The sequence below is a fragment of the Salmo salar genome, chromosome 01, assembly GCF_965601325.2.
Source record: "Salmo salar chromosome 01, fSalSal1, whole genome shotgun sequence".
Taxonomy (NCBI): domain Eukaryota; kingdom Metazoa; phylum Chordata; class Actinopteri; order Salmoniformes; family Salmonidae; genus Salmo; species Salmo salar.
In genome coordinates, this window is record NC_138291.1 from 177,539,812 (window position 1) to 177,552,839 (window position 13,028).

General features: G+C 43.2%; 1 protein-coding gene across 2 annotated transcripts in view; it reads left to right on the plus strand.

The window, feature by feature from the left end:
- The window catches only part of LOC106572010 (ras-specific guanine nucleotide-releasing factor RalGPS1), a 284,633-nt gene that overhangs the window by 93,251 nt on the left and 178,354 nt on the right, over nucleotides 1-13,028 (plus strand). The window lies entirely within an intron of this gene.

Here is a 13,028-nt window from a genome sequence, read left to right on the forward strand (position 1 = left end):
GAGGTTCAGTTGTTGTAAATGAAAATGTCTGATCCAGACTGGTTTTACAGGTGTTCTGTTTCATGTCATTAATAAATAATGCTGGATGCTGCACTACCTAGCCATCTTGTATTTTCTTAGGGCCCCCAAAAAGGCTAGCGCCGGCTGGCTCTGACTGCATGTGTGGGGTATGGATGTGAGTACGTAGACCCACGAGCTACTGCGACCCCACGAGTTCAGATTTTGTGTGTCCCCCCCCCAACCCACCATCTGATTCCCATCCCTGGTCTAACTGAAGGTTCGATGTCATGTTGATGAGAAGCATCATATTATTACATTTCTTGCACTTGATGAGAGTCATATCAGGGGATTCACTGTGTATCACTGCATGACAGACACCCTCAAACCCCCCCCCCCCTCCACTCCATTGACGCTGACGATACACTGTATTCCGTGTTGCAGCAAGTTATTTGACGTCTGTGTGATAGAAAAGAAAGACCAAGGCACTGGGCAATCAAACTATTACCCTTCAGCAGACATAATGTCAGAAGGGTGGAGTGGCAATGAAGATAACAACATGTATGTAGTCAATAGTTGGATTGGGGGTGAAAAAAAAACAACAAAAAAAAACACTAATTTGGAAACCAGTACATTTTCCAAACATGATTGTGTTCTGTTTTGCCAAGGGCAGATCTGAGAGAACTTCTCAATCCTGACCTTGCGCAACAAGTTCCCTTCGTATGTCTGTGAAAATCCAGAAAAGGCTCAGTCTACGTGAGAAGACCCTGGAGTGCACCAAGGTTCCAGGCAGCCGTAAACGTCTGAAGTGTAAAGTGCATGACGGCACTGGGTATCGTTAATGAGTAACAGTCACCAATGTGAAAAAAAGAGCCTAGTTTCACTAATCAAATCCTTTGTTCCCATCCAACTCTTCTCCTCTGAGCAGGCCTTTTTTTTAAAGAGGAGTGCAGAGGTTTATGCCGTTCTCATGAGTGAAGGCGGGGCCTTTTAATTGGAGCCAGTGCCTTGGTTATGCTCAAGATGCTAGAATCGCTGACAACTCCTCCAGTGAGATTCAAACACCTGCTCTTTGCCAATACGTAAATATTCAAAGACAAACATATTAAAACCATCATAATGGTGAAATGAATACTACATTGTTTATTTGGACGTGGACAATGTACAACAACAAAGCATACATACAGTGGGGGTGAAAAAAGTATTTGATCCCCTGCTGATTTTGTATGTTTGCCCACTTACAAAGAAATGATCAGGCCATAATTTTAATGGTAGGTTTATTTGAACAGTGAGAGACAGAAAAACGCATGTCAAAAATGTTAAAATTATTTGCATTTTAATGAGGGAAATAAGTATTTGACCCCTCTGCAAAACATGACTTAGTACTTGGTGGCAAAACCCTTGTTGACAATCAGAGGTCAGACGTTTCTTGTAGTTGGCCACCAAGTTTGCACACATCTCAGGAGGGATTTTGTCCCACTCCTCTTTGCAGATCCTCTCAAAGTCATTAAGGTTTCGAGGCTGATGTTTGGCAACTCGAACCTTCAGCTCCCTCCACAGATTTTCTATGGGATTAAGGTCTGGAGACTGGCTAGGCCACTCCAAGACCTTAATGTGCTTCTTCTTGAGCCACTCCTTTGTTGCCTTGGCCGTGTGTTTTGGGTCATTGTCATGCTGGAATACCCATCCACGACCCATTTTCAATGCCCTGGCTGAGGGAAGGAGGTTCTCACCCAAGATTTGACAGTACATGGCCTCGTCAAATGATGCGGTGAAGTTGTCCTGTCCCCTTAGCAGAAAAACACCCCCAAAGCATAATGTTTCCACCTCCATGTTTGACGGTGGAGATGGTGTTCTTGGGGTTATAGGCAGCATTCCTCCTCCTCCAAACACGGCGAGTTGAGTTGATGCCAAAGAGCTCCATTTTGGTCTCATCTAACCACAACACTTTCACCAGTTGTCCTCTGAATCATTCAGATGTTCATTGGCAAACTTCAGACGGGTATGTATATGTTTTCTTGAGCAGGGGGACCTTGCGGGCGCTGCAGGATTTCAGTCCTTCACGGCGTAGTGTGTTACCAATTGTGTTCTTGGTGACAATGGTCCCAGCTGCCTTGAGATCATTGACAAGATCCTCCCGTGTAGTTCTGGGCTGATTCCTCACCGTTCTCATGATCATTGCAACCCCACGAGGTGAGATCTTGCATGGAGCCCCAGGCTGAGGGATATTGACCGTTCTTTTGTGTTTCTTCCATTTGCGAATAATCGCACCAAATGTTGTCACCTTCTCACCAAGCTGCTTGGCGATGGTCTTGTAGCCCATTCCAGCCTTGTGTAGGTCTACAATCTTGTCCCTGACATCCTTGGAGAGCGCTTTGATCTTGGCCATGGTGGAGAGTTTGGAATCTGATTGATTGATTGCTTCTGTGGACAGGTGTCTTTTATACAGGTAACAAGCTGAGATTAGGAGCACTCCCTTTAAGAGTGTGCTCCTAATCTCAGCTCGTTACCTGTATAAAAGACACCTGGGAGCCAGAAATCTTTCTGATTGAGAGGGGGTCAAATACTTATTTCCCTCATTAAAATGCAAATCAATTTATATCATTTTTGACATGTGTTTTTCTGGATATTTATGTTGTTATTCTGTCTCACTGTTCAAATAAACCTACCATTAAAATTATAGACTGATCCTTTCTTTATCAGTGGGCAAACGTACAAAATCAGCAGGGGATCAAATACTTTTTTCCCCCACTGTAGAGGTGCACCTAATTTACTGTACATCTGCAGTCCGGTGAGCATAGAAACATCTACAAAAGGACCTTCAAAATAGACCGTAGACGTGACAACTTTTCTTTTTTTTTTTTTTTTTTTACCACTTCAGTACTCCTAATATTAAAACTATGCAAGTTACAGTCTGTGTTTTTAAGGGCCCCTGATTGAAATGTTATCCATTTCAGTGCCGCTTGTAGTGTGGATTCCACTTGACCGGGATAGCAGTAGGATGTGTACAGCTGCTCAGTACCCGCCATTTAGCTGTTTAGATGGAATAATCGCCTCACTCCTTTCTGAAGTGTCTAAAACTATATACACTGCTAAAAAAAATAAAGGGAACACTAAAATAACACATCCTAGATCTGAATGAATGAAATAATCTTATGAAATACTTTTTTCTTTACATAGTTGAATGTGCTGACAACAAAATCACACAAAAATAATCAATGGAAATCCAATTTATCAACCCATGGAGGTCTGGATTTGGAGTCACACTCAAAATTAAAGTGGAAAACCATACTACAGGCTGATCCAACTTTGATGTAATGTCCTTAAAACAAGTCAAAATGAGGCTCAGTAGTGTGTGTGGCCTCCACGTGCCTGTATGACCTCCCTACAAAGCCTGGGCATGCTCCTAATGAGGTGGCGGATGGTCTCCTGAGGGATCTCCTCCCAGACCTGGACTAAAGCATCCGCCAACTCCTGGACAGTCTGTGGTGCAACGTGGCGTTGGTGGATGGAGCGAGACTTGATGTCCCAGATGTGCTCAATTGGATTCAGGTCTGGGGAACGGGCGGGCCAGTCCAGAGCATCAATGCCTTCCTCTTGCAGGAACTGCTGACACACTCCAGCCACATGAGGTCTAGCATTGTCTTGCATTAGGTGGAACCCAGGGCCAACCGCTCCAGCATATGGTCTCACAAGGGGTCTGAGGATCTCATCTCGGTACCTAATGGCAGTCAGGCTACCTCTGGCGAGCACATGGAGGGCTGTGCGGCCCCCCCCCCCCAAAGAAATGCCACCCCACACCATGACTGACCCACCGCCAAACCGGTCATGCTGGAGGATGTTGCAGGCAGCAGAACGTTCTCCACGGCGTCTCCAGACTCTGTCACGTCTGTCACATGTGCTCAGTGTGAACCTGCTTTCATCTGTGAAGAGCACAGGGCGCCAGTGGCGAATTTGCCAATCTTGGTGTTCTCTGGCAAATGCCAAACGTCCTGCACGGTGTTGGGCTGTAAGCGCAACCCCCACCTGTGGACGTCGGGCCCTCATACCACCCTCATGGAGTCTGTTTCTGACCGTTTGAGCAGACACATGCACATTTGTGGCCTGCTGGAGGTCATTTTGCAGGGCTCTGGCAGTGCTTCTCCTGCTCCTCCTTGCACAAAGGCGGAGGTAGCGGTCCTGCTGCTGGGTTGTTGCCCTCCTACGGCCTCCTCCACGTCTCCTGATGTACTGGCCTGTCTCCTGGTAGCGCCTCCATGCTCTGGACACTACGCTGACAGACACAGCAAACCTTCTTGCCACAGCTCGCATTGATGTGCCATACTGGATGAGCTGCACTACCTGAGCCACTTGTGTGGGTTGTAGACTCCGTCTCATGCTACCACTAGAGTGAAAGCACCGCCAGCATTCAAAAGTGACCAAAACATCAGCCAGGAAGCATAGGAACTGAGAAGTGGTCTGTGGTCCCCACCTGCAGAACCACTCCTTTATTGGGGGTGTCTTGCTAATTGCCTATAATTTCCACCTGTTGTCTATTCCATTTGCACAACAGCATGTGAAATTTATTGTCAATCAGTGTTGCTTCCTAAGTGGACAGTTTGATTTCACAGAAGTGTGATTGACTTGGAGTTACATTGTGTTGTTTAAGTGTTCCCTTTATTTTTTTGAGCAGTGTATTTTTTTAAATTTGAGCTGCGGTCAATGCAGAGTGTGACTCTGCATATCAACAAGACATGATTCTATTTTCTCCAACTCCTTGACAACTGTCTACTTTTATAACATCAGTTATTTGGAAAGAAAGTAGAGATTCCTTGGTGTAGACGAAAAATATAGTGGCCTGGCAATGTTTAACAGACTACCTGGCAGCATTTCACAGATTACGTTTGTACGCTGTTTGGAGGAACAAAATGACATGTCAGGGTCAGTTGATATCTGTAGATCGTGTACAAATGAGAACGGGTCAAATGCAATTATGGCAATTATATAAACACACAGTTAAGACTTTAAACCTCCCTGATGATTTTTGGCCTTGTGAACAAGAATCTAAATCCCACGTTTGGGAGAAACGTGGCAAGGGACCTTAACACGTATTCTGCTCCAAAGAATCTCAACAGTTTGCCGTCCAATTAAGGATGATATTTAACACTGGAAAAATCTGGTAATTAAAGGGTATCAATTTCCCAGCAGCCTAAACTCTTAACAAGCCTGACTATTCTAACACCATAATAGGTACCAGACACCCTTGGGTTTCTCTATCTGAAATGAAAAAAATTGACTTAGTAGCCTAGCTCAAACACAGATTTGAACTAAAATAAGATTATATGAACTTAATAAATGTTAGCAAAGTCCTTACTTGAGTGAAAATGAACTCCACTCGCTGACTACTGCCCTCCTAATGGTTGTTTTTTTTTGATGGTTTTAATTGTAGTCACCTTATAAACTACCTCAGCCCGAGGGACTGTTAATACACTTTTGGCCCTAAAAATAATTTAAGCTGTAAAATTATGCCTTGGTTCAAATAATTAGTTGCTGTAAACCATTGCAGCCCGCTATCATTTTTTCCTATGGGGTAATGGATTGGAATAGGTATGTCTGTGGACCCCAGGAAGAGTATTCTGCTGCTTCAGCAACAGCTAATGGGGATCCTAATAAAATACTAAATGCATTTGTTTTGTTCTTCCAGAATGTAGATATGTACATATACTGTAGGTAGGAGTAAACTAGACAACGGGATAGATAATAGACAGTAACAGCAGTATACTGTAGGTAGGGGTAAAGGATAGATAATAGACAGTAACAGCAGTATACTGTAGGTAGGGGTAAAGGATAGATAATAGACAGTAACAGCAGTATACTGTAGGTAGGGGTAAAGGATAGATAATAGACAGTAACAGCAGTATACTGTAGGTAGGGGTAAAGGATAGATAATAGACAGTAACAGCAGTATACTGTAGGTAGGGGTAAAGGATAGATAATAGACAGTAACAGCAGTATACTGTAGGTAGGGGTAAAGGATAGATAATAGACACTAACAGCAGTATACTGTAGGTAGGGGTAAAGGATAGATAATAGACAGTAACAGCAGTATACTGTAGGTAGGGGGATAGATAATAGACAGTAGCAGCAGTATACTGTAGGTAGGGGTAAAGGATAGATACTAGACACTAACAGCAGTGTACTGTAGGTAGGGGTAAAGTGACTAGGCAACAGGATAGATAATAGACAGTAACAGCAGTATACTGTAGGTAGGGGTAAAGGATAGATAATAGACACTAACAGCAGTGTACTGTAGGTAGGGGTAAAGTGACTAGGCAACAGGATAGATAATAGACAGTAACAGCAGTATACTGTATGTAGGGGTAAAGGATAGATAATAGACAGTAACAGCAGTATACTGTAGGTAGGGGTAAAGGATAGATAATAGACAGTAACAGCAGTATACTGTAGGTAGGGGTAAAGGATAGATAATAGACAGTAGCAGCAGTATACTGTAGGTAGGGGTAAAGGATAGATAATAGACAGTAACAGCAGTATACTGTAGGTAGGGGTAAAGGATAGATAGTAGACAGTAGCAGCAGTATACTATAGGTAGGGGTAAAGGATAGATAATAGACAGTAGCAGCAGTATACTGTAGGTAGGGGGTAAAGGATAGATAATAGACAGTAACAGCAGTATACTGTAGGTAGGGGTAAAGGATAGATAATAGACAGTAACAGCAGCATACTGTAGGTAGGAGTAAACTAGGCAACAGGATAGATAATAGACAGTAACAGCAGTATACTGTAGGTAGGGGGTAAAGGATAGATAATAGACAGTAACAGCAGTAGGTAGGGGGATAGATAATAGACAGTGACAGCAGTATACTGTAGGTAGGGGTAAAGGATAGATAATAGACAGTAACAGCAGTATACTGTAGGTAGGAGTAAAGGATAGATAATAGACAGTAACAGCAGTATACTGTAGGTAGGGGTAAAGGATAGATAATAGACAGTAACAGCAGTATACTGTAGGTAGGGGTAAAGGATAGATAATAGACAGTAACAGCAGTATACTGCAGGTAGGGGTAAAGGATAGATAATAGACAGTAACAGCAGTATACTATAGGTAGGGGGTAAAGGATAGATAATAGACAGTAACAGCAGCATACTGTAGGTAGGGGTAAAGTGACTAGGCAACAGGATAGATAATAGACAGTAACAGCAGTATACTGTAGGTAGGGGTAAAGAATAGATAATAGACAGTAACAGCAGTATACTATAGGTAGGGGGTAAAGGATAGATAATAGACAGTAACAGCAGCATACTGTAGGTAGGGGTAAAGTGACTAGGCAACAGGATAGATAATAGACAGTAACAGCAGTGTATGTGATGAGTCAAAAGAGTTGATGTAGATAGCTATTTGTTTAACTATTTAACTAACTCTTTAGCAGTCGTATGGCTTTGGGGGTAGAAGCTATTCAGGGTCCTGTTGGTTCCAGACTTGCTGCACAGGTACCGCTTGCCATGGGGTAGCAGAGAGAACAGTCTGTGACTTGGTTGGCTGAAGTCTTTGACAGTTTTTAAGGCCTTCCTCTGACACCGCCTGGTATAGAGGTCCTGCATGGCAGGGAGTTTGGCCCAAGTGACGTACTGGGCTGTTGCCATACCAGGTGGTGATGCAGCCGTATAACTTTTTTAAGGATCTGAGAGCCCGTGCCAAATCTTTTCAGCCTCCTGAGGGGGAGAGGCGTTGTCTTGCCTTGTTCACGACTGAGTTGGTGTGTGTCGGTGGGGACCGTGATAGTTCCTTAGTCATGTGGATACTGAGGAACTTGACGCTTTCGACCCGCTTCACGGGTCAATGTCAATGTGCATGGGGGCGTGCTCGGCCCTTCATCTCCTGTAGTCCACGATCAGCTCCTTTGTCTTGGTGATGTTGAGGGAGAGGTTGTTGTTCTGACACCACACTGCCAGGTCACTCACCTCCCTATAGGCTGTCTCATCGTCGTCGGTGATCAGGCCTACCACCGTCATGTCGTCAGCGAACTTAGTGATGGTGTTGGAGTCGTGCGCAGCCACACAGTCAGGTGAACAGGGAGCACAGGAGGGGACTAAACACGCACCCCTGATGGGCCAGTGTGGTGTATCTGTTGTTGCTTACCCTCCCCACTGGGGGCGGACTGTCAGGAAGACCAGGATCCAGTTGCAGAAGGAGGTGTTTAGTCCCAGGGTCCTGAGCTTAGTGATGAGCTTGGCGGGCACTATGATGTTGAACGCTGAGCTGTAGTCAATGAACAGCATTCTCACGTAGGTGTTCCTCTTGTTTAGGTGGTGGAGGGCAGTGAGGAGTGCAATAGAGATTGCGTCATCTGTGGATCTGTTGTGGTGTTATGTGAATTGGAGTGGGTCCAGGGTGTCTGGGATGATGGTGTTGATGTGAGCCATGACCAGCCTTTCAAAGCATTTCATAACTACAGATGTGAGTGCTACGGGGCGATTAGTCATTTAGACTGGGTTACGTTGGCGTTCTTGGGCACAGGGAATATAGTGGTCTGCTTGAAACATGTAGGTATTACTCCACAATCCTGGAATTTGAATTTTGCTTTACTTCCTGAAATGGAATTGATCCCAACTCTGTCGAAATGGTGAATCCAATGAGTGAAGTAGCCGCCGCGCAGCTGGGCGAAGTAGCCGCCGGGCGAAGTATACAATTTTCTGCTATACTGTATGAAACTGTAACAACAGGTAGTAGAGAATTCTCCTTCATTGATCTGAATTCTGAGTTGTATCTTTTCCTCTCTTCTGCGAATGGGCGAGGACTGCTCGTAATGTGTGTTGTATTTAGCAACACTTTGAAGACTGATATGACAGATTTTTTTTTTTTATACACAAATATTGCTTGGATGACATTGCACATTACCCAAATTGAATAAATAATAACAGATAGTGTGTCTAGATGCTGTGAAACGCCATAAATCACTGCTGTGTAATATACTGGCACAGTGCACAGTAAAACTCAATAGCCCAGAAATTGCGTCATATTTCAGTGTCTGGCGATAGTTTGCGAAGCGTTGATGTAAGCACTTGTCAGATACTGTACATGTCACACTCACTGGTTTATTAGTGACCGCAGGGGTGTTGCAATTCAACAGTTTCCTCACTCACATCTTTCCTCACAAGGAACAAACCTATTGTACCTGTTAACATTTGTTTTCACATTTTGTTGACTGACACGAAATAGGAAATGAGATATACTTTCTATGAATGTGAACACGTCATGCAGCGTAATGTACTAGTCACTCCTTTTCAATAAACACACACACACACACACACACACACACACACACACACTCCAGTGGTCCCTCTCCAATTACTTAGTAACCTACTGACTCCGTTTTATACAGATGTAAAGTGAGAAGTTTACGTCACCTAGGATTTTCATTTTTTCGAAACTGCTCTCGACTGCTCATGCAGTAATCTGTTTATTTTAATGTATCTAACTTGATGCCTAAATGCTAAAATTATTTCAAGATGTATAAATATTAACTGGTGCCCATTTTTTATAAGTGAACACATTACCAGCCTCTCTTCACAGCTGCTTAGGGCATCACCCTTCTGGAAGTCAGCTCAGAACTTTGGAGGTTTTGAGCAAATTCGCAAGGCAACATCTGTGGAACTTATGCTGTCATGGCAACAGTGATTTGAGAGACTGAAGATCATTTTGAGTCCTAGGGGTTATAAAGTACCGATAAAGAGAGTTTAACCTTGTCAACATTGACTGACTGACTGTCCTAGTTTTTTTTTTTACATATTTCAGATCTGTGGAACAAAACAGATTTTTTTGTTGTTGTAGTAAATCAAGATATTTCAATTCAAGGGCTGTATGAGAATCATGCCATTTTTGCATGCACAGCCATAATCCCTTTTTTTTAATTGAGCTGTGTAGAAGATACTCAAGTAGCAACAAAGCAACGGAAAACAAATAAATAAATACATCTCTTCACAGCAGCAATACGTTAGAGTAAACTAAAATAGAAGTCCTCTGAAAGCTTTGCCGACTATTCACACCCTGTCATTGTTTGGGTGCTGCGTATCCAAGTGGTTGCTTGTTTTTAATGTATAGCACTTTGGTAGATGACTTAATTTAGGCTTTAGGAAAATTCCACATTGTTATAGTGAAATATCCACATTTTATTGTGCTTCGTTTCAGTCCATATTTGTCACCGTAGGTCTAAACTATTGTATTACTTCCTACTCCCCTGCAAACAATGATGTAGTCAGGGTGTGTGAAAAATGTGTTGCTTTTTGTAGACTGTGATGGTGCGGGGAAGGACTCTGTTTATACAGAGTGGGTGGTATATGTCAGTGTTCTCCTTGCACCAGGAGGGTGGTCTTGGGCCCTGTTCATAAAGCCACCTGCCAACCCTCTGACCACCAAGCAACTGACTGTAGAGACGATTTACTGTATGTTGTGGATGGAAAAGGGAGTATTGATGGGTTGGTTTTTCTTCTCGTGCCTCATGGTGAATCCTGGAAACCCTTTCAACTTGACATATTTTTACCAGGTCAAGTCTCTTGAATCTGAGATGTTTAAAGTTAAGGGCAAAGATGCCCTAGGGAATCTTGTTCTTTGTTGATGAAAAATGGATATGCGCTATAGAAAGGCAGAATATAAGTCTTCTCACATAGAACACATTGTGCATGCATTTACAATGGCTCCACATGTTGTCCAACCCCCTCGTAGTAAGAGCACTCTGTGAAAGAGAATCCACCCTTTACTTCCTGTATACAGTACAGTAAACGTGGCTTAAATGCAGAAGTGGTTATTTTTTCTCATGGCCACTTCCTACCCTTTGTTGCTTTCTTTCTTTCTACAAGGAAAAGTGAGTGTTTAAGAGCACAACTCAGCCAGTGTGGTAAGTTTTGAGGTGAGACATCTCCGGCCTATGGCTTTACCCACATGGCAACGGTCCCGACAAGAGTTGAGAAAACCTGCTGATTCAGGGGGGGGGGGGAAAGAGTTGTAATTTATAAATCTGCTCCCTATACAGCATGCCCTATAAAGTCAGAGGAATAGATAGAAGTGGAAAGTCTATTTAAATATGATTATTTATTTTTTTTAACCTGAGAGATCAGACATCAAAAGTCAGCGAGCGGAATTTCCCATAAAGGAAAGGAGTTCACTGTTAAGTCGTGCAGTCTCCTCCCAACATGGGAGCATTCTGAATGTTCCAGGACTTGGAATGAGATTAATGAAGGAGGTGGGAGATTCCCACCAAATGCATGGGTGCTGATGGGAGGGGGTGGGATGAGGTAGTGTGTCTGTGTGAAAGCCTGCGGCATACTTTGGAACCGGAATATAGATTTTTTTTAATTTTTTTTTAAAAGAATTACTTTGTACAGGAGCTTTTTGTCTCAGCTGTCTGTTTTTGAAAAAGCAGACGAGGATGTGTGATAAATGTTTGCCTTTTTTGCTGCTAGCTGGGATTGTGTACACATTTTGACTATCTCTTGTAAAGGCCCAATGTAATTTAAGAAACCGTTTGACAGTGTGAATTTATGGCCACTGTTCTAATTTAAATAATCTGAGCATAAATTCTGCTCTCCCTGTTGCTCATTTTATTAGCACCCCCTACTTCCCGTACCATAGTTTGAAACCTTTTCCTACTTCCTAGACAATGTATACGCTCTACCTTGATTATAAAAGAAGTGTAGAAAATTCCTATACCTGGGTATTGTCTGGAGTGCAGTTAAAGGGGAGTTTGAGGGAAAGGCCTCCGGTTAAGTATCACAATCCCGGGCAGTATCACAACCGGTCGTGATTGGGAGTTCCATAGGATGCCGCACAATTGTCCCGGCGTCGTCCGAGTTAGGGGAGGGTTTGGCTGAGGGGGGCTTTACTTGGCTCATCGCGCTTTAGCGACTCCTTGTGGCGGGCCAGGCGCCTGCAGGCTGATTTCGGTTGTCAGTTGCATTGCGTTTCCTCCGACACGTTGATGCGGCTGGCTTCCGGGTTAAGCGGGCAGGTGTTAAGAAGCGTGGTTTGGAGGGTCATGTTTCGGAGGACGCATGATTCAACCTTCGCCTCCCGAGCCGGATGGGGAGTTGCAGCAATGAGACAAAGAAATTATGGAGAAAAAGGGCGTACATTTTTTTAATAAAGAAGCACTTTGTGGGAATGTCCTGAAGACCATAACCTTGGTGATCCTCCCGTTTTCTGTAATTAGCTGTGAGCTCCAGCTGTTGTTTATTAGCAGTTGCTAACACCAACCTGGAGAGGCCCTCAGGACCCAGTGTATTAAGTGGGTTTATTTAACAGTTGCCTCTTCTTGATTGGTTGAGTTCTTAGAGGATTTTGGCTCAATGGTTTGTCATCGCAAACCAAGGGGAAAATGTGATTTAAAAAAAAAATATATATATATATATATCTCTATCTCTATCTCCCCAGACTTCCTCTACACAGCCTTGTGGGACACAGTTATGTCCTTTATTTTTCCAGAGGAACATCATTTGGCTTAACGTCTCCCTGCAGACTTGCTTGCCTGTGATATCGGAACATCTGTTAAAATATATGATGGAAAGAAAGGACAGAGTGGATTGAGGTGGAACTATCGAGTTGCGTTGCGCTTGGAAGACTTCTGTCTATGGTTTGTTTTTGTCATTGCAAGTAACGCTGTGTGACAGTCCATAAGTGTCCGTGATATGAATTCATTAATTCCAGTTTTGTGCATCTTCATTCTTGTAAAGCGAATATCAAATAGAAGCTTTGGAATTCCTTCATCTTCTCACTGCCACCAAATGGCATGTATAGGTCTCTGTTAATGAAAATAATCAATGTGAATTAAGTAATTGGTGAGTAACAAGAATTTAAACTAGATTCATGTATTCAAAGCTGTGGGGGAAAACGACCATATTAAGTCAATGCGCATACAAGTGGCTTTTCAGTTCTTCACTTAACTAAAGATCACGTCCTTACAAGGCTTTACTGTGCTCTTCAGAAAGTTTCCATCTGATTTGTGCAATTTAGCATGACATCTCTATGAACCTTGAAA